Source organism: Rhinoderma darwinii, chromosome 2 (genome assembly GCF_050947455.1).
Source record: "Rhinoderma darwinii isolate aRhiDar2 chromosome 2, aRhiDar2.hap1, whole genome shotgun sequence".
Lineage (NCBI taxonomy): Eukaryota > Metazoa > Chordata > Amphibia > Anura > Rhinodermatidae > Rhinoderma > Rhinoderma darwinii.
This window is the reverse complement of record NC_134688.1, coordinates 461,488,439-461,514,810: the sequence shown is the minus strand read 5'-3', so window position 1 is coordinate 461,514,810 and position 26,372 is coordinate 461,488,439. Positions and strand designations below refer to the sequence as shown.

The 26,372-nt window shown below is 45.6% G+C and overlaps 2 protein-coding genes across 6 annotated transcripts in view; one reads left to right on the top strand and one right to left on the bottom strand.

The window, feature by feature from the left end:
* ITSN1 (intersectin 1) overlaps positions 1-19,517 on the bottom strand; it is a 151,572-nt gene extending 132,055 nt beyond the window's left edge. For all 5 annotated transcript variants that reach the window (XR_012881604.1, XM_075854575.1, XM_075854576.1 and 2 more), the window contains exon 1: positions 19,323-19,517. The gene's annotated coding sequence lies outside the window, so the exon portion shown is untranslated. The remainder of the gene's footprint in view (positions 1-19,322) is intronic.
* Positions 19,518-19,709: 192 nt separating this feature from the next.
* CRYZL1 (crystallin zeta like 1) overlaps positions 19,710-26,372 on the top strand; it is a 34,795-nt gene continuing 28,132 nt past the window's right edge. The window contains exon 1 of the mRNA XM_075854580.1: positions 19,710-19,973. The gene's annotated coding sequence lies outside the window, so the exon portion shown is untranslated. The remainder of the gene's footprint in view (positions 19,974-26,372) is intronic.

The following is a 26,372-nucleotide window of genomic DNA, read 5'->3' as shown; positions in this document are numbered from 1 at the left end:
GAAGATAGGCTCATATTTTCACTCCAAAACACCCAAAAAAACAAAGTAATCCAAGCAGAGTAATCTCAAACTGTTCTCTATGCTCTGAAAGCTGCAGAAAACAGCACCAAAAACTGCTTGTAAACTTTCTATGGGTTTTTCCTGGGACATGTGACAGGTTCAAATGAAGTTCACATCCGTTTTTTAAACGTAAAAACGGAAGCCAAACGTCCGTGTAAAACGGAAACCAAAACGGACACACTGATCCGTCAAAAACGGCCGAGAAAACGGTGATGGAAGTGTGCATGAGGCCTAAGGGTTTTGCTTTTTGTTTATAGAAAATCGCAGCAAAAAAGCAACATAACAAAATCGGGACATGTGACCTTACCCGTACATCAATCTTGTACAGTCATGTCGGTGACCGACACATTAGTGTGTAACTACTACATACAGCTAGGAAAAGTCCATATTTCTCATACTTCAAACTTAGGCCTTGTGCACACGGCAGTATCAGGCGCCCTTTTAGTACAGAATTGTAGTAGGGCTCCCCGTAAAGGTGCGTTGGGGTCTACTCTAGTTCCATATGTCTCCAAATTCATACAGAGGGGTTTTCGATTGGAAAAAATAAATAAATAAATGCCGTACGATTTACCAGATGTTGTATGTGTTGAGGTAGAAGGAAGCATTGGTTCTAGGGGAGAACACCGGAGTACATACAACACCCTACAGAGCCTGTACGGCAGCACGCGGAGGTCATACTAGCGACATGTACACGAAGTGAGAGCGGGATCTCCAGTCACACATGGGAGGAATCATTAAAGGGGTTGTCCCAAGACATAGGTGATAAATGTCTAACCGCAGGGAACCTTGGGACAGTACAGGGGGTCCTGAGCCCCTATGCCTCTAGTAAGTAAGAGCATGAATGGAGTAGCGGTCGAGCATGGCCCCTGCCGCTCTATTCAGTGTTTATAGGGCTGACGAAAACAGTCAAGCCCTGTACTCCACTGTCTTAGTCAGTTCCGTAGACTTTGCGTGGAACGGCACCGCGCATGCTCGGCCACTACTACATTCAAAGTTCCCCTCAGTGCGGTAGCGCAGTGTAAATGAACAAGGGACTCGAGATCTCGGTTCTAGTAATCGGCAGTAGGGCCCCCAGCGATCAGACATTTATCATCTCTCTCATGAATAGGTAAAAAAAATAAAATAAAAAATCTGGCTTGGAACAACACCTTTAAAGAGAACCTTTCACCTCCCCATACGTGTGCGGAGTGCAGCATGTAACGGGGAGGGCTGCACAAACCCTGGGGCCCTTTAGGAAAAGTGTTTACCCTCCTCCGTTATTTAGATATCGGTGCTGTTATATTTGGCGCCCGATATTTAAATAACCGACCGAACGGTCAATGGGGTGTGTGTAATTGGCAAGTGGGCGTGTAACATCGCTGTGGCACTGTCCAATCAGAGAGTGAAACCGTGCGAATGCGCGCACAGCTCCGATGCCGCTGCCAAATACTCACACGCTCTCCTCCTTCCAGCTCTTGCGGTGACACTGTCCGTAGCTGATTGGACAGGGTAACAGTGATGTTACCCGCCCCCTTGCCAGTACACGCCCCATTGACAGTTCAGGGTTTTTTTTTTAAATATCGGTCGCCAAATATAATGGCACCGATATCTAAATAACGGAGAAAGATAGGATTTTTTTTTTTATAGTGAGACAGGGTTTGTACAGCCTTGCCCATTACATGCTGCCCTGTATGGGCAGGTGAAAGGTTCTCTTGTCCTTTGTGACGCATTTTGCAGCCAGTTGTATACAATATTGCGGTGGGAATGCGCTTTGTTGGCATTTCAGACATTCTTGCATGAAAATGTACTCTACCCGTGTAAATGTGCCCTCACCGTCCTTTGCCTCATTTGGGCAACACTGGCTTTTGTATTTCAATGTTAATATAACAGCAAAAAAATATATTAAAAAAAAAAAATGGCCTTACAAAAGCTTTAATCACTAAAGCAGAAGAACAAACGCCATCACTCAGGAATGTTTGCACCCAATGTACAGATTATACGGAGCGCCCTCCTGCCACCCTGTGCTTGGCAGCAGCACACATCTACAGCATCACCAGCACATGGGTTCAGAAAGTTTCCGAGATAAGACCCCACCACAATCCCACACAGCGCTGGATGCCAGGACACAAAATTCAACCGTCTGTAGGGTAGTCAGAGGATTTTCTTCACGTTCTATAAGCTGCATGCCACGTCACTACACCCTGGCGCCCAAAACATACACAGTGCCCCCACCAGGATAAACAGCGGCACATAATAACTCAGACCTGAGAAATAAACATATCATCGAGGCCCGGACTGCGGTATTGTTCTGCCCAGTAATGTATATGTGAGATGTCCATGAGCTGGGCCCCCCATAGACTCCCAAAACAAAGGCAGCGCGTTGCTGGCCCCATGCATTTGTAAAGCACAATCTTTGCCTTATAGCTCATGTTTAAAGGGGTTCCCTAGGATTAGAAAAACATGGCTGCTTTCTTCCAAACACAGCACCACACTTCTCTACAGGTTGTGTGCGGTATTGCAGCTCAGCCTCATTCACTTTAAGGGGATGTTCACAGTATTTTGCCGAGTTTTTTGACGCGGAAACCGCGTCGCAAAAACGGCCCGAGAACGCCTCCCATTGATTTCAATGGGAGGCGTCGGCGTCTTTTTCCCGTGAGCAGTAAAACTGCCTCGCGGGAAAAAGAAGCGACATGTCCTATCTTCGGGCGCTTCCGCCTCTGACCTCCCATTGACTTCAATGGGAGGCAGGAGAAAGCGTATTTTGCGCTGTTTTATGCCCGCGGCGCTCAATGGCCGCGGGCGAAAAACGGCGCGAAAATCGCCGTGCAGCGAGAGGAAAATCTGCCTCAAAGTTCCAAACGGAATTTTGAGGCAGATATTCCTCCCCCAAAATACTCCGTGTGAACATAGCCTAATGGTGCAGAGCTGCAATACCAGCCCAAAGGCATGGACAGGTGTGGCGCTGTTTTTTTAAGTAAGCCACCATGTTTTTAGAATCATGGACAACCCCTTTAAAGCCACCGCCATGGAGCAGCATGGCAGCTCGGTGATTGTTATTGCACCCATTGGCAATGGCCGCATGGAGTTTGTATATTCTCATTCCTTTTCGATAAAAAGTGAGGCAGGGGCTTCACACATGGCGTTCGGTCCCAAAACAATTTTTCAGTGTACTCCAGAAATTTTACGGAAATACATTGATAACTCTGCCCTATCGAGTTAAATCCCTGTATTTTGCATTATGTTCCACCCTCTGAAAACTTTAACCGTCTGCTGCTCTGGAACAATTCACACACGCGGCAGTTTTACTTCTGTTCAATCGGCAGATTCGCCCGCTATCCTCCTCCCATGTCAGTCTGGGAGATCATGCCTGTACCCAGATATATCTCATTATACCCTCCCAGCGATCAGACGTCATCAATATCTGGTAATAATAAACTGTGCACTAAGGTCCTGTTCACACGGTCAGGAAACGCAAGAGAAGATCTGCTGAAATACCCACCGCGGATTTACATGGGGATTCCCTCCACTGAACCTCAATGGTGATAACGTGCGGCTTATTAACGGGGAACTTGCAGCAACAACGAACACTACTCGATCATATTCCTTACAACATCTACTAGTTGGCTTCGTTTGACAGTTTTTTTACGACAAAATTTTGTTGCCTTTTTGGGGCAGTGTCACGCTTTGCATCACGCCCCTTTTGTTAGAGCACATCCTGTCCGACTAAACCACGTCTTTATCGAGCGTCTTGAAAAGGTGTGTAAGGCCCCATGCACACGGCCGGCCCCGTCATCACAGCCGGCCGTCTGCATTTTCGTGCCGTGCTAAGAGTGGACATGCTCCATAATTCCCGGGAACAGTTCTACGGCACGGACACCCATCCGTAGCGATATGGAAAGGTGTCCGCGGCCAATAGTACGGAATGGGGCTGTAACAACAGCTGAATTTACAGTCGTGTGCATGGGGCCTAAAACAATAAAGTGTGGCGCATGGCATGTATGCCAAAGTCTTGGCGCATTTTGAATAACTAGGCACTATTTTATTTAAGAAATGTCCTCCATCGAGCTGATATACCCCAAATAAAAAAAATATATGTAATAGCCCAGCAGACTACGCTATTCTTAAAGCGGAATCCTGTATATTAAATTTATATATATATATATATATATATATATATTATATATATACATACATACATATATACACACACACACACACAATGCCGTGCGGTATAGTTTTTGTACATAGGAGCCTATAGGTGATGAATTCCACTGTTTGCAATACATCACAGGTATCACCATAACATTTTCAACAGCTGTTCATGCCGTATATGTTAAACAGATGCCATAATAGTCTATGGGTGATGGATGTCTAGCAGTGGCATCGGTCACCTATAGGCTATAATGGCATCCAGGTAACGTATACGTCATGAAAGTTCATGCTGCATATACGCTAAACGAATGCCACTTATAGGGCATACACCACATCCTCCTTTTAACGTATATGTGAGTAGCTTCTCCAGGCGCAGACGCTAAACTTCTGGCAACAAAAAACAATGTGAACGGGGCCTAATTTACGTTTTCCTGGCGGTTCTGCTACAGAAAAAAAATAAACTGAACTTACCACAAGTATGAAAGTGAATGGTTAGTCTTTGTTCACACACACACATCCACGGTACGATCTTCTGAGCAGCAGTATCTTTTCACCAGCCAAAAAAAAAAGGTTCAGAGAAGAACGTGACATCCATCACAATTGTGTAAGTGACAGCAGTCAGTGAGCCGCGGACTCATCCCAGGGGCCTTCCGTTAATGCTCAGCATTTGTCTTTCATCGTGCACAAGTCAGCGCAGAAAGGAGGTCACCACGAAATGTGCCAAATCACGGATTACTCAGTGTTTTCAGTGGTAACGAGAGTTATGCAAGAACAAGCTCATTCACAGGAAAAGGACGGACATTTCCAGAAGAAGAGCACATTCAGCAACTCTGCGGAGGCAGCGCGGCCGTCTAACACCACATCACAATCCTCGTGTTCAAGAAAGTCAGTCACTCAGTTTAAAGGGGTCGTCTACTGAAAAACACCCGTTTATTTTCCTTATTAGGGAACATAGAAGGGGGGTCCCTAACCTTAGGACTCCCATCTAGGAGCCAGAATGGAAAGCCACGCTATAAGAGCAGCTTCCGTTCTGGCAGACGCGAGCCCTCCATGTATTAAACGGACGGCTATTCATTAGATGCCAGGGTGACGGCCGCTTCTCCCTGCCAAAATCAGCTGTGTGCTGGGGGTTGCCGGAAACCAGACCTGTGGAATTCAGCTCTGATGAGACCACGCCATTAAGGCCTCATTGACACTAACTAATTTCATGTCCGTGTGCCGTCCGTTTAAATAACACACAGCACACGGACCAATGCAATTCAATGGGGCTATTCACACATCCGTGTTTTTCCACGTAGCGTGTTTATTGCATGAAACTTGCCGTATGTCCTATTCTGGTCCGTTTTTTGCCCATTGGTGTGTAAAAATCCCGGACAGAACACGGACGACATGTAAAAAAAAGTCAAACCGGGAGTGTTTGCAGAGAAGTAACACGGACGAGAAAAATAGATGACACGAAAACCCCGCTGACGCAAAGCGGCCAGTCATTCCGCTAATTGCGGAAGCAGATCAGATCGACATTCTCATGTGAATAAGGCCTAAGAATTGGGTAATATTTCAGATATTTAGAGGACATATAAAAATATATATCACCTGTAATACAAATACTTTGGTAGTGTTTTCCCATTTAGCTCACTTCACACTTTGCAGTTTTAATGCAGTGGTGGGGCCTAAGGCTATGCTCAGATCTGCGGCAGTAGCCCTATTGCATGCAGCGCCAAAACTGCGGACACCATGCCGAACTTTCTGCAACAAATTTGTCACGTATGAACAGAACTTTTAATCTTGAGGCAACCCCTTTAAAGGTTATCTCCTGACCACAGGATAGGCGATAACATGCTGATTGATGGGGGTCCGAGCGCTGGGACCCCCCACCGTTCGCAAGAATAGGGGGTCCCGTTCCTCCGAATGTCAGCGGCCGGTCACGCTTGCTGCTCCATTTCTTCTCTATGGCTGTCCCATAGACGTTGACTGGAGCGGCAGAGCGCATGCGCGACCTGCCGCTCAGTTCATGCGGAGACCTGGGACCCCCTTATCCTTGTGATCGGTGGGGGTCCCAGCGGTCAGACCCCCACAGATCAGCATGTTATCACCTATTCTGTGGTTAGGAGATAACTTTTAATCTTGAGACAACCCCTTTAAATGAAGATGTAGAATTGAAAGCTTTAAAGAGGCTCTGTCACCACATTATAAGTGCCCTGTCTCCTACATAAGGAGATGGGCGCTATAACGTAGGTGACAGCAGTGCTTTTTATTTAGAAAAACGATCTATTTTTACCACGTTAGGAGCGATTTTAGCTTTATGCTAATTACTTTCTTAATGCCCAAGTGGGCATGTTTTTACTTTAGACCAAGTGGGCGTTGTACAGAGGAGTGTATGACGCTGACCAATCAGTGTCATACACTTGCCCCCATTCATTTACTCCATGCATAGGGATCCTGCGTTGTTCGCTATGTGCTGTCTTATACTAACACATTAACAATACTGAAGAGTTTAGACAGTGAATAGACATTCCTTCCAGCCAGGACGGGATGTGTATTCACAATCCCGACACTTCGGTAACGTTTCTGTGGTACTTACAGCAGAGCAAAGCGTAATCTTGCGAGATCACGCTGTAAATGACAGGTTACAGCGAGATTACGCTTTGCTCTGCTGTAAGTCCCACACAAATGTTAGCGAAGTGACAGGATTGTGAATACACATCCCGTCCTGGCTGGAAGGAATGTCTATTCACTGTCTAAACTCTTCAGTATTGTTAATGTGTTAGTATAAGACAGCACATAGCGAACAACGAAGGATCCCTATGAATGGAGTAAATGAATGGGGAGAAGTGCATGACGCTGATTGGTCAGCGTCATACACTCCTCTGTACAACACCCACTTGGTCTAAAGTAAAAACACACCCACTTGGGCATTAAGAAAGTAATTAGCATAAAGCTGAAATCGCTCCTAACGTGGTAAAAATAGATTGTTTTTCTAAATAAAAAGCACTGCTGTCACCTACATTATAGCGCCCATCTCCTTACGTAGGAGACAGGGCACTTATAATGTGGTGGCAGAGCCTCTTTAAGTGTCTGTTCTTTTTCAGATCCATTTCCTTTTTTGACTACAAAAGTGTGAATTGGGCCTTAGACGGATGTCAACATGTATCACTGAAAACTATGCTGATTTGCCATTAAGGAGACTGGAAAAGTTGGATGACAATCCCCTGATTACCCAGCTTTCCCAGAAACCGATCTAAGAGAAAGGACAACCTTACACAGTTAACAGCAAGCGTTGCCAGTAACACTTTTATTTGTGCCTTATTTATTTTGAGGAAGGAACACTTCTCTACATTCTTCACTTCCGAATACTTTATTCTACGCATTGCAGAAAATAACCACCAATTGTCACATTTGTTGTACCGAATGCTGCAAGCTCGCCTACGAACGGGGATAATCATCTTATTTTGGGCTAGAAAAAAAAACACATCGTAGCCGTGCCCCTTACCTATTAGTAGTAAGATCGGCCTTGCTTAGATGGGCACTAACTTTTTAAACAACTTCTGCTGATCTAATAGTGTACCGGACATAAAACAACTTTGTAATTTACTTACGGTTAAATTGTAGTTGTTTTATCCATGCAAATGCTGTGTGAAGTTACTGCCACTAGGTGTCTCTCTTCCAGTACGGCAGAGTATCTCCACTGCCTGCCAATACAAGTCTATGGAGAGGGGGTAGCAGGAGCAGAGTGCAAAAGACAAAACACAGACATGCTGCAGCTTCCCCGTGACGCGATCTAAGGGGCATCATTTTCCCCTTGAATGCTGCAGTCAGCTTTTATCGCAGCATTTAAGGGACCAGCGGCAGAGAGCAGATGTTTCTCTGATCTCCACCGTTAGAGCAGGGCTGCGGTTGTGTAATAGAGCCATTGCCCCGCTCCTGGCAACAAGTGTGCGCGTACGACCAGCATGAAGACAGAACATGAGGGTGTTTTGCAGTGTACCCGCAATGTTCTCGGTCTTCAGTGCCGGCGCTCAGTGGGGGATCATCATTAGGGCGGTTCGGGCAGTTCCGAACCGCACAGGCCCCCTCATGCCCAGTGGCATCGCTAGTACCGGAGGGGGCCCCGGTGCTAGCGGCAGCCACATTAATTTGTGTCGGAGTCCTCAGGACTCAGATACAAATGAATATTATAGGCTGCAGGCCACTAAGACTCCCTGCGCAGGCCGGCGTGATGAGGTACTGCGTCACGACGCATGCGCAGACCGGCTAGTCCGGAGGATTCACATGCGCACAGCTGGAGCGGCCGCCACGGGAACAGGACAAGGTAAGTAAAATATATACATCTTTTTTTTTTTAGGTGGGGGTAGCACGGTGTATATATTCAAGGAGGGGGGAGTGCTCTGAGACACTATATAAAAGGGGGGGGGGGTTCTCCGTTACACTATATACAAGGGGGAGGGTAGCGCTGTGCGGCACTATACACAAAAGGGGGAGGGGAGTTCTCCGTTACACTATATACAGGGGGGGAGGAGTGCGCTGTGTGCACTATATGCAAGGGGGGAGCGCTGTGTGGCCCTATATACAAGGGGGGGCGCTGTGTGGCGCTCTTTACAGGGGGGCTCTGTGGCGCTATTTATGAGGGGGAGGGCTGTGTGACGCTCTACAGGGGGGCTGCATGGCGCTATCTATAGGGGGCTGTGTGTAATGCTCTACGGGGGGATGTGTGTGGTGCTAGCTATAGCGGGGATGTGTGATATATACAGGGGCTGTGTGTGGCACTATGTACAGGGGGCTGTGTGTATGTGGTGTTTTACAGTGTATGGTATTATATTCAGGCGTGCAGTGCTTGGTGCTATTATATTTAGGGGCACAGTATGTAATTTTATTTTCGTTTATAGGTGTGGAACTGTTGGAAAAGTGAGGAGCCGAAGACATCCGAGTGGCAAATTCTGCAGAAATGTGTCATGGCCGGGAGAGGTAGTCATGAAGTCTGAACCGGATGGAGAAGACAAGGAGGGGGGGGGGGGGGAAACAAAAAAAAAAACTACTCGAATCTGAGAAATAGTCACCTGTGAGTCACTAGATTTATAGAGAATCTGTCACCTCTCCTGACATTATTATTATAGGAAATCCTTGTATTTCACAAAAAGTCTTTCTGCAGTCCAGGACTGATAGACAAATGTGTGTTACCATTCCCCTTGTCAGGAGGATGTGTCCCAGCACAGTGTGATCCTGTCAGTATGTAGGGACACAGCCCTATGACAAGGGGAATCGTAACACCCATTTCTTAATGCTTGCTCAAAAAGGTAGTGTTAAAAATAGTTACGGCACGGCAGGGCGGCGGTGGAGAAGGGGGGCCCAAGTTTGGGTAACAGTCCAGGGCCTATGGCCTACTTAATCCACCACTGCCGGCACTTACTAGTGAACAGCTGTGCATCGAAATACATGAACGGTATTCACCCGTTTGAATATGTTCACCTCCATTTTTCTTCAAAGCGTTAAAGCATCAGCGTATTTCATTTGCTTGTTTTGTGCCGCATTGGCACTACTAAATATTTCGGGGGTAACCACTGGCATTGCGTAAACCTGTATCCTGATCTATTTTGTTCTTTTCTAGGGGAAACAGCGGTGACGGGTATTCTTTAAGTTTTCTTTTTTTAAGTCTCCCATACACTAAGAACTCGCCAAGAATTATCTTTAATTACCACACGAATGACTCACAATGCTCACGTCCACCCAGTTGGTGCATTTCGTCACCCTTAGATCCTGGCTTGGAACAGACTCTTCTGCCCAATTTCCATTTGAATTCTCTCCCTATCGCCTACCATGGTACCTCGTTTGCATTCAGTCCTTGCCAATTTCCCTCTACCCCTTATTTAAACATCAATGGAGAGACGTTTCTTCCAGGCAGCATTAACTAATGATTATACGACGCGGACACAAAGCTCTTACCCTCAGTGTTACATTTTAACACTAATCCACCTGAATACCTCCCTCGAGAGCATTGCTGTGGGTCTTCATGACCAATCATTCAGGGGCCACTGTTCCACCGGTAACATAATTGAAAATATTGCATATTCATATTGTATTCACTTCTTAAATGCGTCACCTGGTGCAGATTTACTTTCAGGAGTTTAAAAACATTTAGGGTATGTTCACACAGGGCGGATACGCAGCGTTAAAGTACACAGCGTATCCACCCTGGTCCCCGCAGGCAATTCCGGCTAAATAACCGCACCAAATTGTGGTGCAGTTTTTCAGGCGAAATGTCCGCTGTGGAAAACAGCACGGTAACTAAAAAAAAAAAAAACTAAGCTTACCCGTAGCCATGGCGACCCATCCATCCGACATCCTGCAAGCCGGCATCCTGGGATGACACTTCATCCCATGTGACTGCTGTAGCCGGTGATTGATGGGATGAAACGTCATCCCTGGAGACCAGGCTGGACGCAGAAAAATGTGGGTAAGTATAATCTTTTTTTTTTTGAGTTGCGGTTTTTGCAGCGGAATCGCAGCTTTTCCGATGCACAAATTGTAACTGCTGCGATTTTAATTAATTGGGGAAAACCTGCACACAGAAAACTAGCGATTCCAAAGATTTGTTCAAATCTCATCCACTTTGCCGCTCCGGATTTTCCAGAACAATATCTGTTGCCGAAAATCTGCAGCATTTACGCTACGTGTGAACCCAGCCTTATTGTTCAGAAATGGTATTTCAAGAAATAGATTTCACATCCTATCTAAGGCACTGTTCACACCTACGTCTGAGGCTCCATTAGGGGCCTCTGTCACAGAGTCCATCATTTTTGCTGGACAAAATAGTGCAAGTAGCGGAAACCCGACGAAATCCATTAACCCCCATTAAGGTTTTCACACAATTAACATTTATCACCTATCCACAGGACAGGTGATAAATGTATGATCGCTGGGGGCTCCACCACTGGGACTCCCACCGATCTCTAGAATGGGGGGTCCCGACCCTCATTCCTCCTCACTGCACGATCGCAGTGGGGAGGGTTTTCTTGGAGCACATATTTAAAAGACAAAGGATTATTCTCCTCTTGTACATTTCTGGGTATTCCCAAGACATGCGATAGATGCCTGATAGGTGGTGGTTCCCTTTGGAAACCTCACTATCCGAATGCTGCGCAGATTCAAAGCATTATCTGGCTCTACACCATAACTCCCATATACTTTAATGTGCGTGGCCACATCTCCATTGATTTCAATGGCAGCTTTGCAATCGGTGAAGGGTAGTCACGAGGCCCCACATTCTCTGGGTAAAAAAAAAAAAAAAAAAAGGGAGATGTGGGACATCCTGCAAATATACCATAAATGCTCTAGATGGGAAATCCCCTTTAAAAGGGTTATCTCAAAATCAACATTTATCACCTACCTACAGGATCCTATCGGTTACTAGAACGGGGGTCCCAAGTCCCCTTAATGCACCAACCACAGTAAAGAGGAGCTTAAATTGAATGGCAGTGGAGAATGTGCCCTGCCTACCATTAAATGTCTATGGGACTGATGGAAACAGCCGAGCACTGTACTTTGTGTTCTTTGGCAATCCCATAAGGCCACCAGTGGAGCGGCAGTGCCATAAGGCCACCAGTGGAGCGGCAGTGCCATAAGGCTATGAACGGACGCATGCTCGACAGCCGCTCCATTCTAAGTTCACCTAACGGCGAGGGGTGCAGTGTGGAGGAACCAGGGCTCCGGACCAACTGTTCTAGTACAGGGTGAGGGTCCTAGATGTCAGACACTTATCAGCTATCCTGTAAGTAGGTGATAAATGTTGACAATGGGATATGCAATGTTAAATACTTTTGTGTCAAAAAAGACAACAGTATAGTAAGTATGATACCTTTATTGGCTAACCATGAAAGTTCTATATGTGGCTTTCAGAGCGCACAGGCTCCTTCTTCAGGCCGTTTACAAATGAATGACTTAGAAAAAAGCACAACATTTAAAGAGGCTCTGTCACCAGATTTTGCAGCCCCTATCTGCTATTGTAGCAGATCGGCGCTGCAATGTAGATTACAGTAACGTTTTTATTTTTAAAAAACGAGCATTTTTGGCCAAGTTATGACCATTTTCGTATTTATGCAAATGAGGCTTGCAAAAGTACAACTGGGCGTGTTTAAAGTAAAAGTACAACTGGGCGTGTATTATGTGCGTACATCGGGGCGTGTTTACTTCTTTTACTAGCTGGGCGTTCTGATGAGACGTATCATCCACTTCTCTTCACAACGCCCAGCTTCTGGCAGTGCAGATCTGTGACGTCACTCACAGGTCCTGCATCGTGTCGGCACCAGAGGCTACAGTTGATTCTGCAGCAGCATCAGCGTTTGTAGGTAAGTAGCTACATCGACTTACCTGCAAACGCTGATGCTGCTGCAGAATCATCTGTAGCCTCTGGTGCAGATGTGTCCTCGCTCGTCTGACACGATGCAGGACCTGTGAGTGACGTCACAGATCTGCACTGCCAGAAGCTGGGCGTTCTGAAGAGAAGTGAATGATACTTCTATACACAACGCCCAGCTAGTAAAAGTAGTAAACACGCCCCGATGTACGCACATAATACACGCCCAGTTGTACTTTTACTTTTCAACACGCCCAGTTGTACTTTTGCAAGCCTCATTTGCATAAATACGAAAATGGTCATAACTTGGCCAAAAATGCTCGTTTTTTAAAAATAAAAACGTTACTGTAATCTACATTGCAGCGCCGATCTGCTGCAATAGCAGATAGGGGTTGCAAAATCTGGTGACAGAGCCTCTTTAAGCTGTTACACAAAGACAATTAGTACAATGGGATATAAAACAGAAGAGGACCATTATATAAACTGCTGGTATATAGGATTGTTTTTATTAGGCTTCCTTTTATGCACAATTTATGGGAAGTGTAAAACAATTACCCATCACTATATCTGTGCGTTCATCAACGATTCACAGTCAGGTGTCGCGGTCTGAATCCCATCATATTATTGATAAGATAGACAGTAATAAATCTCTACTTTTCCTTCACGGATCACTTCTATCCGGCTCTTTGTTTGAAGACGATTCTGGAGGCCGTCGTCATAAATGAGTGAGTCATTACCTGCGATTGACTAGGACAAAGATTGTCGCTGATTCAACGTAACATGAGAAGTAATCTGCGGCTTAACATTAGATATTCTGTGTTGATCTTCTAAACCGGCCACATACGCTGAGACGTCTCACGGATACGTGTGATCACGGAGGCGTCCACACTCCATTGGCTGTGTGGGGTCCTACATGTTCTACCACAGGGGTCATCCAACCTGTGCTCTCCATCCATAAGCCATGGAAAACAGCTGTGGAGCCAGAGGTTGGAGATCCCAGCTCTACGAAGAAACGATCACATTCACCACAGGAAAGAACGCGCAAAAACGGCCCATGCTGCCGAAAAACATAGAACTGTGTATAGTCCGCTTCACATAAACTGTCAAAAGTCAAAACTTAACGCAGGGCGGTCATATGCCAGGAGCCAGTGTAAGGCCACGATCACACACACACAGTTTTGATGCAGTTTTTAGCTCAGTTTTTTTTTAGCCAAGGCCAGATGTGAATCCAAAAAGGAAGGAAGGACTGAACCCTCTCCTTTCTTTTGTGTCCACTCCTGTGTTTGGCTCAAACGGAGCTAAAAAACTGCACCCAAAACTGTGTGTGTGATCATGGTCTAAACGGTGTGTCTTTATGCAACATTTAACGATTGGCTCGATACGGGATATAGAAATATTGTGACGTGACCAGAAAATAACATTTTCATTTGCTCTTGTGTTGGAGCACCACAGATGCAGGTCTAAGGCCCAGGACATGCGGTGAGAGGCTGCACACAGTGCAGCAGCAACAGAGCATCACAAGCAATGTGCAAACTGTGCAATAGCCTTACATCGTTGACAGGAAGAAGATTGAAGTGGAGTTAGGGTCAACTTACACAGCCCGACATTGACCGTGTAAACGAGCACAGATCAATGAGACAGCTCGTTGATCGGCGCTCATTTGCTCCATTCACAAGGAGCTATGTATGGGCATGAGCGCTCGTCACTCCGATCGCTCGCCCCCATACATTTCTATCATGTCGGCAGCGCGTCTCCCTGTTTACACAGAGACGTGCTGCCAACATTAACAGTTTCACCATTTAAAACAATACAATCAGCCGATGAATGAGCGTTTGCTCGTTCATCGGCTGATCGTTGCCCTGTTTACACAGGGCAATTATTGGGATCGAGCGTTCATATGAGCGCTCGTTTGCCCGATAACTGGCCCGTGTAAAAAGGGCCTTTAGTGACAGCAGTTCAGCCTCCGTTCCACAACCACACTGGCTGCGGAAAATTTCCACTCAGATTTTTGACAGCTCAGCGGAAACAATGTATTGAAGAAATAAGTAGCATGCGATTTATTCCGCACAGAAAAGTTAGGGATTAGCCCCATTGAATGACAATGGGGGCAATTATGGAGCAGATCTCATGCACACCGGCGGTACCTATACTCAAGCTGCCTCGTCCAAATTGGTCAGCGTCAGGGAAGCTAGCTCCACCCAGTTGGCTAACTACAGCAAATTAGAATAGAGGGAGCCAACACAAGAGTGGGCAATAGCTCTGGAATAGGGGGGGGGAGGGGTAGCACTATTCAGGCGGGGTAACCAGTTCCACTTCTATTACCCCCCCTTTATACACACAGTATTCGGTCTGGTGATATGCCACGCATTTCTACAACCGTCTTGTAGATTCTTCTTCATTACCAGCCATGAGTAAGGACGCAGGAAGCGTCTGAAACGCGTAGGCATGATTTCCTGATCACCCCTTGTACAGAGGAAAATACCCTGCTGTTTTCTACTTTTACAACTTTCAATAAAACTTGGAAAAAGTTTCCTTTTTATATCCATCAGCGCTGGATCCAACTTCTGTTTTTCTCTCTCCACTTATACCGTGTGCCGACACGAGGATCCGAGCGCTGCAAACAGCATAGGTCTGCATCAAGGTGAGCTGGAGGATTCCTCCTATTTTTTCTTCGTAGATTCTTCTCACTTCATGCCAACAGCAGGTATTATGAGAGCAGCAGAACTGCAGGCCGCAACGTCTGCCGATAAGACGATATAACCGGCTGCATTTCTCAGAAAAGGTTAGAGAATACGGTGGAGCAACCCGACTTGAGCTGCGGACGGTATTAAGAAACGGTTTATATGAAGGTTTATTCCCGCAGTGCGATTCAATTCTGCGAAAATCCAAAAGGGAAGATTGGACAAAATTTGACAGCACTGTGTGAATAATCCCTGAAGCTGTATATTGGGTGTATGACATATAGATGTAGAAGTCGCTCATGGACTCCCATTGTTAAAAAAATAAAACACGTACACTTGGTAAACATTTTTTGCGAGATGCCTCTGTATCGACAAGTGTAGTTGGCCGGGCTTCAATGCAGTTAAAAAGCTTTGCACATTGGAACCAGATGCAGCTTTTGGCATATGTCGGATCTATAGAAGTCTAAGGACCCGTTCGGCGCCGTGTGGATAGAGTCTAAGGGTATGTTCACACGTGGCAAATTTCTTATACCGTAGTCAGAAGCCCATTAGACGACTACATGTAGCTGGATGTCTATTAGGCTCTGTACACACAGTGGAGGTGAAGTTGCTTTTGCCAAAGTGGCGGTTTTACAGAATAGTAAAAAAAAAAAATCAGGGATTCGTGGAATTCTGATTAAAACGAAGCCGTTTGATCGTCGTGGGCTCAACTTCTTCAAAAGATGATCTGGCCAGCCACACGTTCACCCTGCAGCAGAGCAGACGTGGAACGCATGGACGTTCCGGATGCGCCAGTTTGGCACATAGACCCCCACCTTCTTTATGACGTCCATATGCTCCCATAGGGCGTATGGACTGGGGTTGTCGTGGTGAGACAACCCCTTTAATGCTTACGTTTTCCCCATTGGCCAAACCCTGCATGTGGCAAGTCTGACGGAACATACCATTAAAAGCGGTTATCCAACTTCTAAACATTTTTTATGAAACACTTGCAAATGTTATAAAAAAAAAAACTAAACATTACTCACCTCTTTCCCCTGGCGATCCAGCACGAACACTTCTGCGATCCTCCTGGTTTTTGATTACAAACGGCTAGCATGTGACCACTCCAACCAATCAGAGACCTCGGTGGTCATGTGCACTACTCCTGGAGTCACTGCTCATCGATGGGAGCCATGATACCAGGAACATGGCATGTGACCACTGAGGGCATTGATTGTTTAGAAGCGGTCAGCATTCAACCAAATACCGGGAGGATCGCCGGGGGCAAGAAGAGGTGAGTACAGAATCTTTTTTTGCTTTATAACATTTGCAGCGGTTTTATAAGTTATAAGAAAGATGATTTTCAAGCTGATCTAAAAAAAAATGAACTCTTCTTCAAAGTGTCTCCAGTCAAACCTGAAAATTCACATTTCTCTGCCACTAATTCCCCGAGTGACATTTAGGCCTCATGCACACGACCGTAGCCATGCGCACGGCCGTGATTTTCTGGTCGGCCACGGAGTGACAGCCACGAGCTGCCGGCAAATTGCGGGCCGTGCACATGGCCGCGGCCTTTATTTTCAATGAGCCAAGACCGCAGAACACGGCCGTAATAAGACATGCCCATTCTTTATGCGGTCCGGGCTCCGGGGCCACGTACGGACAGTGAAAACACCGTTATGTGCATGGCCCCATAGAAATGGATGGGGCCGCAATTCTCCCGTGGATTTTCAGGGGAATTGCGGCCGCAAAAGCACGTTCGCGTGCATGGGGCCTTAGAAAAACGGCCACGAAAAAGAAGTGCAGGTCACTTCTTGGGACGTTTTTGGAGCGGTTTTTCATTGGCTATTGAAAAAAGCTCCAAAAACGGGCGTAAAAAACGCTGCGAAAATCGCGAATGGCTTAAAATACGTCTGAAAATCAGGAGCCGTTTTCCCTTGAAAACTGCTCCGTATTTTCAGACGTTTTTAACTCCGCGTGTGAACTTACCCTAACTGTACGGAACTTGGTTTTATACTTGTCCCATTAGGTCTTCTGTACACAAGAAAAAAAAAAAAAAGAAAAAAAGGATAGAGATGTATTCTGTAACCGCCTCATACATGTCCGGAATGTGCCCACTTGGCATACATTGGCAGGTTGTCATCTGAATACCATTATTTTCTGTAGTTTTGCCACAATGTTGTAGAGCCACAGGTTGGGGGGACACTGCAGTGGATCACCAGTTGATCCCGGCCCATCAACAGGAACGAAAACCTTGGTAGGACCCCGACGAAAGGGCTGATCAGCAGAGTAAACAGAGCAGCAACAGCGTCAACCCCTCCTGAACTGGAGGACCCTACCCTAAAGCAACACTGGTTTGAGGACAACCACCGACTGGGCTCCGCGCGCCCGCTGGTTTAACCCTTCACATTCATCTTATAATAACTAAACCCATGAAAGATTATAAAAGAATCTGTCACATCAGGGAACAGCCCGACCTCCTGCTCGATACATTACACCTACACGGATACATAGTAGCAAACAGGACTGCACTGCAGAGGATTGTCTAGACTGGATACAATTGTAGCAAACGCTCAGCTGTATTCGATTAGGGTTCATAACATTGTCAGCCTTTGACTGTAAACTTTCCATTCACTGACAGCATGCAGAGATTTTGGTTACGAATTAAAACACTAAATTACATTAGAGAGTTCCATTATACAGGGATTAAAGGGGTATTCCTATCTCAGAACTTGACGTCATATCCACATCATACGCATGGGGGTCCGACGTTCTCAAACATGGGCAGGGGTACCGGAGATGGAACCCCCATATCTACGGCACATCTTGTGGACCCCTTAAAGCTTCAATATGATAAAACCAAAGACAAGACAATGCACCCGAAAATAAAACCCCTCAGTATACAGAAGTCCTTGACTTGTCCTCGCCCGTCAAGAACACTTACAAATTATATCCCACTTTGTTTGATCCGTTTCGGAGGAAGACGGATATAAAATAGAGCAGAAATGTTACATCTCCACCAGAGGGTCTCACTCAGCTTTCCCAGACACCTGAAAGGCACATCTGATTGGTGATCTATCTATATGGGATGGGGGGGGGGGGGGGGGGGACATATTGCACAACCAGGGCATTTTGGACCCTTAGAAAGCCGTGAGACCCTCAGAGCTGTTCCCGGCCGTCATCCACTTTGCCTAATAACAGATATAACTACGAAAAGACAATAAAATGCAAAAAAAATAAAAGAAAAATGCGGATGACTTGGGATTTGAGAAGATTTCTTATGATCGGCCTAATAACATCACCCATCAGTTTACCGACCCCTCCGAATGTCCCACACTGAGCTTCACAGGTACGTGGTAAGAACTAGACACGAGCAACTGTTTCCCCAATTCCTCCTCCAACAGTCAACTCTTCACCCCGTGCCGCCAAATGGCAAGAACTATTGGCAAAATATAAAAATACAGTTGCCCCATAGGCTGGCACACAGTGACAGTTGGCTGCACCCAGCGAGCGCTGTGACATCACACAAATAACGGACAGTTATAATGACATAAGATCATCCATCAACTCACGGATCCCTATAGATGAAGAAATGACATCAGATCCGCCATCCATCACAAATAATTATATTTTTGAATTAAAGGGGTCGCGGAAAAAGAAGCGGGCGCGGCGATCGGCTATTATCGCTGGGGGAAGCAGCGGATTATCGGTTTCTTGGGGGGGGGGGGGGTGTAACCATACATGCTGGCCATTTACATGAATGTAATGCATGGACGCCCCGGGTCCGCCAGAGCAGCTCTCCGCATCTTGAGGGCACAAGCGGGGGACCCCTATATAACATCCATATACTCCAATAGGGAATCAGACAGGGATTGTCCAGATGGGACACCCAGCCATCTTCAGCACCACCATCTCACTGACACTGGAGACCACACAAGTGACCCATATGGGCCGTGCCCTCTATCGCCTCTTAGGGGGGGGTCAACGTTACCATGGCTAACACCCTCACTGGAAACCCTTTCAACACTGCAGATGATTATAAATAAGGCAGCAAGCGGTGACCTCCACCCGAAAATGAATGAATGCACACCCGTTCCGGGTCACCCATCAGCCCCCTTTACCTCATAGCGCTCTAGGCTGTTAGCGTTTAGCCCCCCGGACCGGTTCAGGGAGAGCAGCACCAGCTCGGGTGAGACATGAGCTCTGCTGTGTATAGGAAAGGAGTCACAGCGCCCCTCACCCGCAGCACCTCCCAGGTCCTACTACGACGACACACCATAACCCGCTCGCTGACGCCCTAACGGCCGACAACCAATCAGGCTCGCTCTAAACCACGCCCTCCCCTAGCCTGTGCCTATGAGAAGCCTCGTTCTATTCTTCGCGTAGCTGCTGCAATTTTCTGACGTCATCAGCGGAGAGACGGGAAAAGGTGATTGGGCCAACGTTATTCGGCGGCCATTTGTAATCAGGGCGCTACACTATCTTTACGGTCCTGTGCCGCTACTTTACGTGGGAGGCTTAGTCGTTATTTGTTTTATTACATTATTTATTTCACCGGGCTTCTTTTTTTGTATCTCTATCGGGCGCAGAAATGCGAAGAGTCACCTTAATTTGGGGATTGAAAACGAAATTTCGCTTATTCCTTATTTCCTGACACTGCGGAGAGAGGCACTAATACTACAGTGAATGTAGGATTTTTACGATGAGAACGGCCCGCACGATAAGCCGTAACGTATTCGACCATTGCCAGGATGTAAAATGGCCGCTAGGAGGTGCGTGGTGTGGTCACGTGACGTATGACGCAGCTTGTCAGGGAGGTTCTGGAGGAGGATAATCAAGCTGGTGTTGTGCAGATGTTGCCCCGCCCATTTCTCGGACCGTTATTTAGGTTTATACTCCCTGAATTTTGGTCTGCCATGTACTTGAGCCTTAACCCCTTCCAGTTGCCATCACTTTTGACCTTCCTGACAGCTTCAGTTTTCAAATCTGACATGTGTCACTTTATGTGGCAATAACCTTGGAATGCGTTTACCTTATCCAAGCGATTCTGAGATTGTTTTCTTGTGACACATTGTACTTTATGTTACTGGTAAAATTTGGTCTATTCAGTGAAAAATTGCAAAATTAGCATTTAAAAAAATGTTAAATGTATGTGCTTGTAAGACAAATAGTTAAACTACACAAAATAGTTACTAATTAACATCCCCCATATGTCTACTTTAGATTGGCATCGTTTTTTGAACATCCTTTTATTTTTCTAGGACGTTACAAGGCTTATAAATTTATTTTCAAGAAAATTTCAAAAGGCAATTTTTTCAGGGACCAGTTCAGTTGTGAAGTGGCTTTAAGGAGCCCATACAATACAAACCACCATAAATTACCCCATTTTAAAATGCACCCCTCAAAGTATTTAAAACAGCATTTAGAAAATTTCTTAACCTTTAGGCGTTTCACAAAAATTAAAGCAAAGTAGAGGTGAAATTTACAAATCAAAATTTTTTTGCGCAAATTCATTTTTAATGCTTTTTTTCTGTAATACAGAAGGTTTTACCAGAGAAATGCAACTCAATATTTATTGCCCAGATTCTGCAGTTTTTAGAAATATCCCCCATGTGGCCCTAGTGTGATAATGGACTGAAGCACCGGCCTCAGAAGCAAAGGCGCACCTAGTGGATTTTGGAGCCGCCTTTTTAGAATATATTTTAGGCAGCATGTCAGGTTTGAAGAGGTCTTGTGGAGACAAAACAAAGGAAACACCACAAAAATACGCCATTTTGCAAACTACACCCCTCAAGGAATTAATCTAGGGGTGTAGTGAGCATTTTAAACCCCTCAGGTGTTGCATAGATTTTATTATAATTTGGACATGAAAATTAGAAATTAATTTTTTTTTCCAATAAGATGTCATGTTCGCTTAAAAAAAAAAAAAAAAACTATGTCCACAAGAAATAAAGAACAAAAGCCCCCCAATATTTGTAATGCAACTTCTCCAGAATGGGGAAATACCTCGTATGTGGTCATAAACTGCGGTCTGGGCACACGGCAGTGCTTAGAATAAATGGTGCGCCATTTTGCTTTTGCAGTGCAGATTTTGCTGGAATGGGTTTCTTGGCACCGTGTCATATTTGCAAAGCCCCTAAAGTTCCAATACAGTGGAAACTACCCAAAAGTGACTCCATTTAGGAAACGACACCCCTGAGGAATCCATCTCGGGGTGTAGTGAGCATTTTCACCCCACAGGTGTTTCATAGTTTTTATTAGAATTGGGCAGTAAAAATATATATATATTTTCCAATAAGACGTAGCTTTAGCTCAAAATTTTTCTTTTTCTCAACAAATAAATGAGAAAAGGCCCCTTAACATTTGTAAAGCAATTTCTCCCTGGTACAGCAATACCCCACATGTGGTCATAAACTGCTGTTTGGGCACACAGTAGGGATCAGAAGGGAAGGAGTGGCATTTGGCTTTTGGGGCACAGATTTTGCTGGATTGGTTTCTTGACACCATGTCGCTTTTGCAAATCCCCTAAGGTACCAGTACAGTGGAAACTAACCAAAAGGGACTCCATTTGTGATACTACACCCCTTGAGGAATTAATCTAGGGGTGTAGTAAGCATTTTGACCCCACAGCTGTTTCATAGATTTTATTTGAATTAGGCAGTGAAAATAAATGTAATTTTATTTTTTTCCAATAAGACGTAGCTTTAGCGCAAACTTTTTCATTTTCTCAAAAAATAAAGCAGAAAAAGAACCCCAACATTTGTTAAGCAATTTCTCCCGAGTATGGCAATACCCCATATGTGGTTATAAACTCCTTTCTGGGCACACGGCAGGGCTCAGAAGGGAAGGAGCGCCATTTGGCATTTGGAGTGCAGATTTTGCTGGATTGCTTTCTGGGCGCTGTCGCATTTGCAAAGCCCCTGTGGGACCAAAACAGTGGAAACCCCCCAGAAGTGACCTTATATTGGAAACTATACCCCTAAAGGTATTCACCTAGGAGTGTAGTGAGCATGTTAGCCCTGCAGGTATTTTCCAGAAATGAGTGTACATCCGATGTTGGAAATGGCAATTTTTCCAGAGATATGCCAATATGTGGTGCCCAGCTTGTGCCACCATAACAAGATCGCTCTCTAATTATTATGCTGTGTTTCCCGGGTTTAGAAACACCCTACATGTGGCCCTAATCTTTTGTCTGGATATTCGACCAGGATCAGGAGTGAAAGAGTACCATGCGAAATTGAGGCCTAATTTGGCGACTTACAAAGTATTGTTTCACAACTGCAGAGGCTCAGATGTGAAATAATTTTAAAAAAACCATGAGATGTGACCCCATTATGGAAACGACACCCCTCAAGGCATTTATTAAGAGGTGTAGTGAGCATTTTCACCCCACAGGTCTTTTCCATAAATGAATGCGCTGCGAATGGTGCAAAGTAAAAATTGCAATTTTTCCCTAGATGTGACTCTTCAGTGGCAAAATTGTGCCCTGCTTATGCCACTGGAGACACACACTCCAAAAATTGTTAAGAGGGTTCTCCTGGGTATGGCGATGCCATATATGTGGAAGGAAACTGCTGTTTGGCACACACTAGGGTTCAGAAGGGAGGGAGCACCATTTGGCTTTTGTAGCGTAGATTTTGCTTGGTAGTAGTTTTGTTTGAGTATTGCTGGTGTTTCAGTTTATAATGTGGTGGCATATGAAAGCTGGGCAGAGTACATCAGGGGCATAGTCAGGTGGTATAATAATGTGGGGCATATGTAAGCTGGGCAGAGTACATCAGGGTCATATTCAGGTGGTATAATAATGGGGTAAACAATAAAATGATCCATAGATGTGTGTTACGCTGTGAAGCAATCCTTTCTGCACAGGCTGGTGTCGCACTGATAAATGGCGTCCTTTCTTATCCCCCTTTTGGTCCACACTCCGCACCTTTGCAGTTTGGGGAATTTTGCTGGGAAAGTGTTGTCCTGGTATAATACGGGTGCCCTCACTTCCAGCGGATATGTTTGGGCCCTCCCCTTCCTGGTTCCCTAATTTTAGTGCCTTGATAAATCGCCTCTTGAAACAGAAGAAATGTTCCCCTCGGGCCGGCACAACTGCATATTTTTTATTTCCTGACTAACTAATTTTATTTTTTCATAGGTGTAGTGGTATGAGGGCTGTTTCTTTGCAAGACGAGCTGTAGTTTTTATTGGTACCATTTTGGGGTAACATGCGACTCTTTCATCACTTTTTTTCCTATTTTTTGGGAGGCAAGGTGACCAAAAAACAGCAATTCTGGCATAGTTTTTTTAGGGTTTTTTTTTATACAGCGTTCACCATGCGTTATAAATTACATGTTAACTTGATTCTACGGGTGAGTTTGATTCCGGCAATACCTAATTTATAGCACTTTGTTATGGTTTACAACTTTTTGCACAAAAAAATTACTTTTGTAAAAATAATGTATTTTTTCTGTCGCCAAGTTGTGAGAACCGTAACTTTTTAATATTTTTCTTGACGGAGCTGTATGAGGGTTTGTTTTTTGCAAGATGAGCTATAGTTCTTATAGGCACCATTTTTGGATAACCTATTATAGATAGACGATATTGCATTCACTTAACATGAAAATAGAAAAGAACGCGTAAAACTAAATTTATTAATAGTATCTTAAAAACTGGGCTAAAATAGCCATGATTGATCCTATGCTTGTAACAGGCTAACCAGGCTGGGAACGACCCTATAGGAGTATCAATAGGAGAAGAAAAACTAGTTTACTCCCTCATTTTCTATTGTGAATAGTAACCTCTCTATCAGGTCATGCACATTAGTAGACCTTACCCCTGCCTGGACTAGTATTGCAAGTTAAATAACCCTTCCTATATATAATGCAAACAACTAACGCGTTTCTACATCCTTCTCATTAGTGAATGTTTCCTCAGTGGCGCATAATATTAAAAGAGTGGGAGTTCAAAGGGGTTTTCCACCTTCCGACAACTGATGACCTATCCACCGGATAGGTCATCAGTACATGATCTGTGGGGGTCCAACACCCGGGCCCCGCACAGATTAGCTGGTACGGTGCCTCCGTGCACTGGACGTACATGCTGGAAGCAGTTGGCTCCTGCCACGGAATAGCCGCCGAGCTGCAGTACTGTATTCAAGTAATAGGAGCAGACCTGCAGAACGGCCGATATGTTATGTACGGAGCCAACTTCTTCCGGCTCTGTACATAGCATTATGTACACACGGTACTGACACTCGACCGTGAGGCGCGTGGCAACAACGCTGGCTATTTAAACCTTAAACTCTGCCCAGACAGGGTGGAATGTGCCAAATAGCCCCTCCAATTAGGAGGTGCCACGTCGGTGTGACGTGCACCCCCTCCCACCGGACACATCCTCCTCTTCGCCCTGTCGAACAACCAATCAACGTCTAGCGTCGTGTAGCTATGCGAACCCTGAGGTGGCTGTAATAATATAGCGGCACGCTATAGAACAGGGACATACGATAGAGAACAAATCAGGGGAATAAGACGATCGGCGATAATCGATGAAGAAAGTGAACAAAGAAATGTTTATATGGAAGCCCACACACCACTCATATTAAACTACAAACATCAGGAAAAAAGGAATATGAATAGATAGTCCATAACCGGAAATCTGTCAACAATTACACATTATAGGATAACCTCAATGACAATAGTAGTGCTGTGATACCGCATTAGAAAAGTATTGAATTATCAGAATTAAAACCATTTTTTGGAAACATGCGACAACACACCCCCCTGTAGATGGTGCCACACACCCCCTGTAGATGGTGCCACACACCCCCCTGTAGATGGTGGCACACATACCCCCTGTAGATGGTGGCACACATACCCCCTGTAGATGGTGGCACACACCCCCCCCTGTAGATGGTGGCACACACACCCCCTGTAGATGGTGGCACACACACCCCCTGTATTTGATCCCCTACCAACCATTAAGGGTATGTGCACACACACTAATTACGTCCGTAATTGACGGACGTATTTCGGCCGCAAGTACCGGACCGAACTCAGTGCAGGGAGCCGGGCTCCTAGCATCATAGTTATGTACGATGCTAGGAGTCCCTGCCTCTCCATGGAACTACTGTCCCGTACTGAAAACATGATTACAGTACGGGACAGTTGTCCTGCAGAGAGGCAGGGACTCCTAGCATCGTACATAACTATGATGCTAGGAGCCCGGCTCCCTGCACTGTGTTCGGTCCGGTACTTGCGGCCGAAGTACGTCCGTCAATTACGGACGTAATTAGTGTGTGTGCACATACCCTAAGAGTTCAGCCTCCTCCAGACCAGTTACACGCTCCAAATCAACTTGGTGCCTGCATTAAAGACAGCTGTCTTACATGGTCACCTGTATAAAAGACTCCTGTCCACAGACTCAATTAATCAGTCTGACTCTAACCTCTACAACATGGGCAAGACCAAAGAGCTTTCTAAGGATGTCAGGGACAAGATCATAGACCTGCACAAGGCTGGAATGGGCTACAAAACCATAAGTAAGACGCTGGGTGAGAAGGAGACAACTGTTGGTGCAATAGTAAGAAAATGGAAGACATACAAAATTACTGTCAATCGACATCGATCTGGGGCACCATGCAAAATCTCACCTCGTGGGGTATCCTTGATCCTGAGGAAGGTGAGAGCTCAGCCGAAAACTACATGGGGGGAACTTGTTAATGATCTCAAGGCAGCTGGGACCACAGTCACCAAGAAAAGCATTGGTAACACATTACGCCGTAATGGATTAAAATCCTGCAGTGCCCGCAAGGTCCCCCTGCTCAAGAAGGCACATGTACAGGCCAGTCTGAAGTTTGCACATGAACATCTGGATGATTCTGAGAGTGATTGGGAGAAGGTGCTGTGGTCAGATGAGACTGTAGATGGTGGCACACACACCCCCTGTAGATGGTGCCACACACCCCCTGTAGATGGTGCCGCACACCCCCTGTAGATGTTGCCACACACACACCCCCTGTAGATGTTGCCACACACACACACCCCCTGTAGATGTTGCCACACACACACACCCCCTGTAGATGTTTCCACACACACACCCCCTGTAGATGTTGCCACACACACACCCCCTGTAGATGTTGCCACACACACACCCCCTGTAGATGTTGCCACACACACACCCCCTGT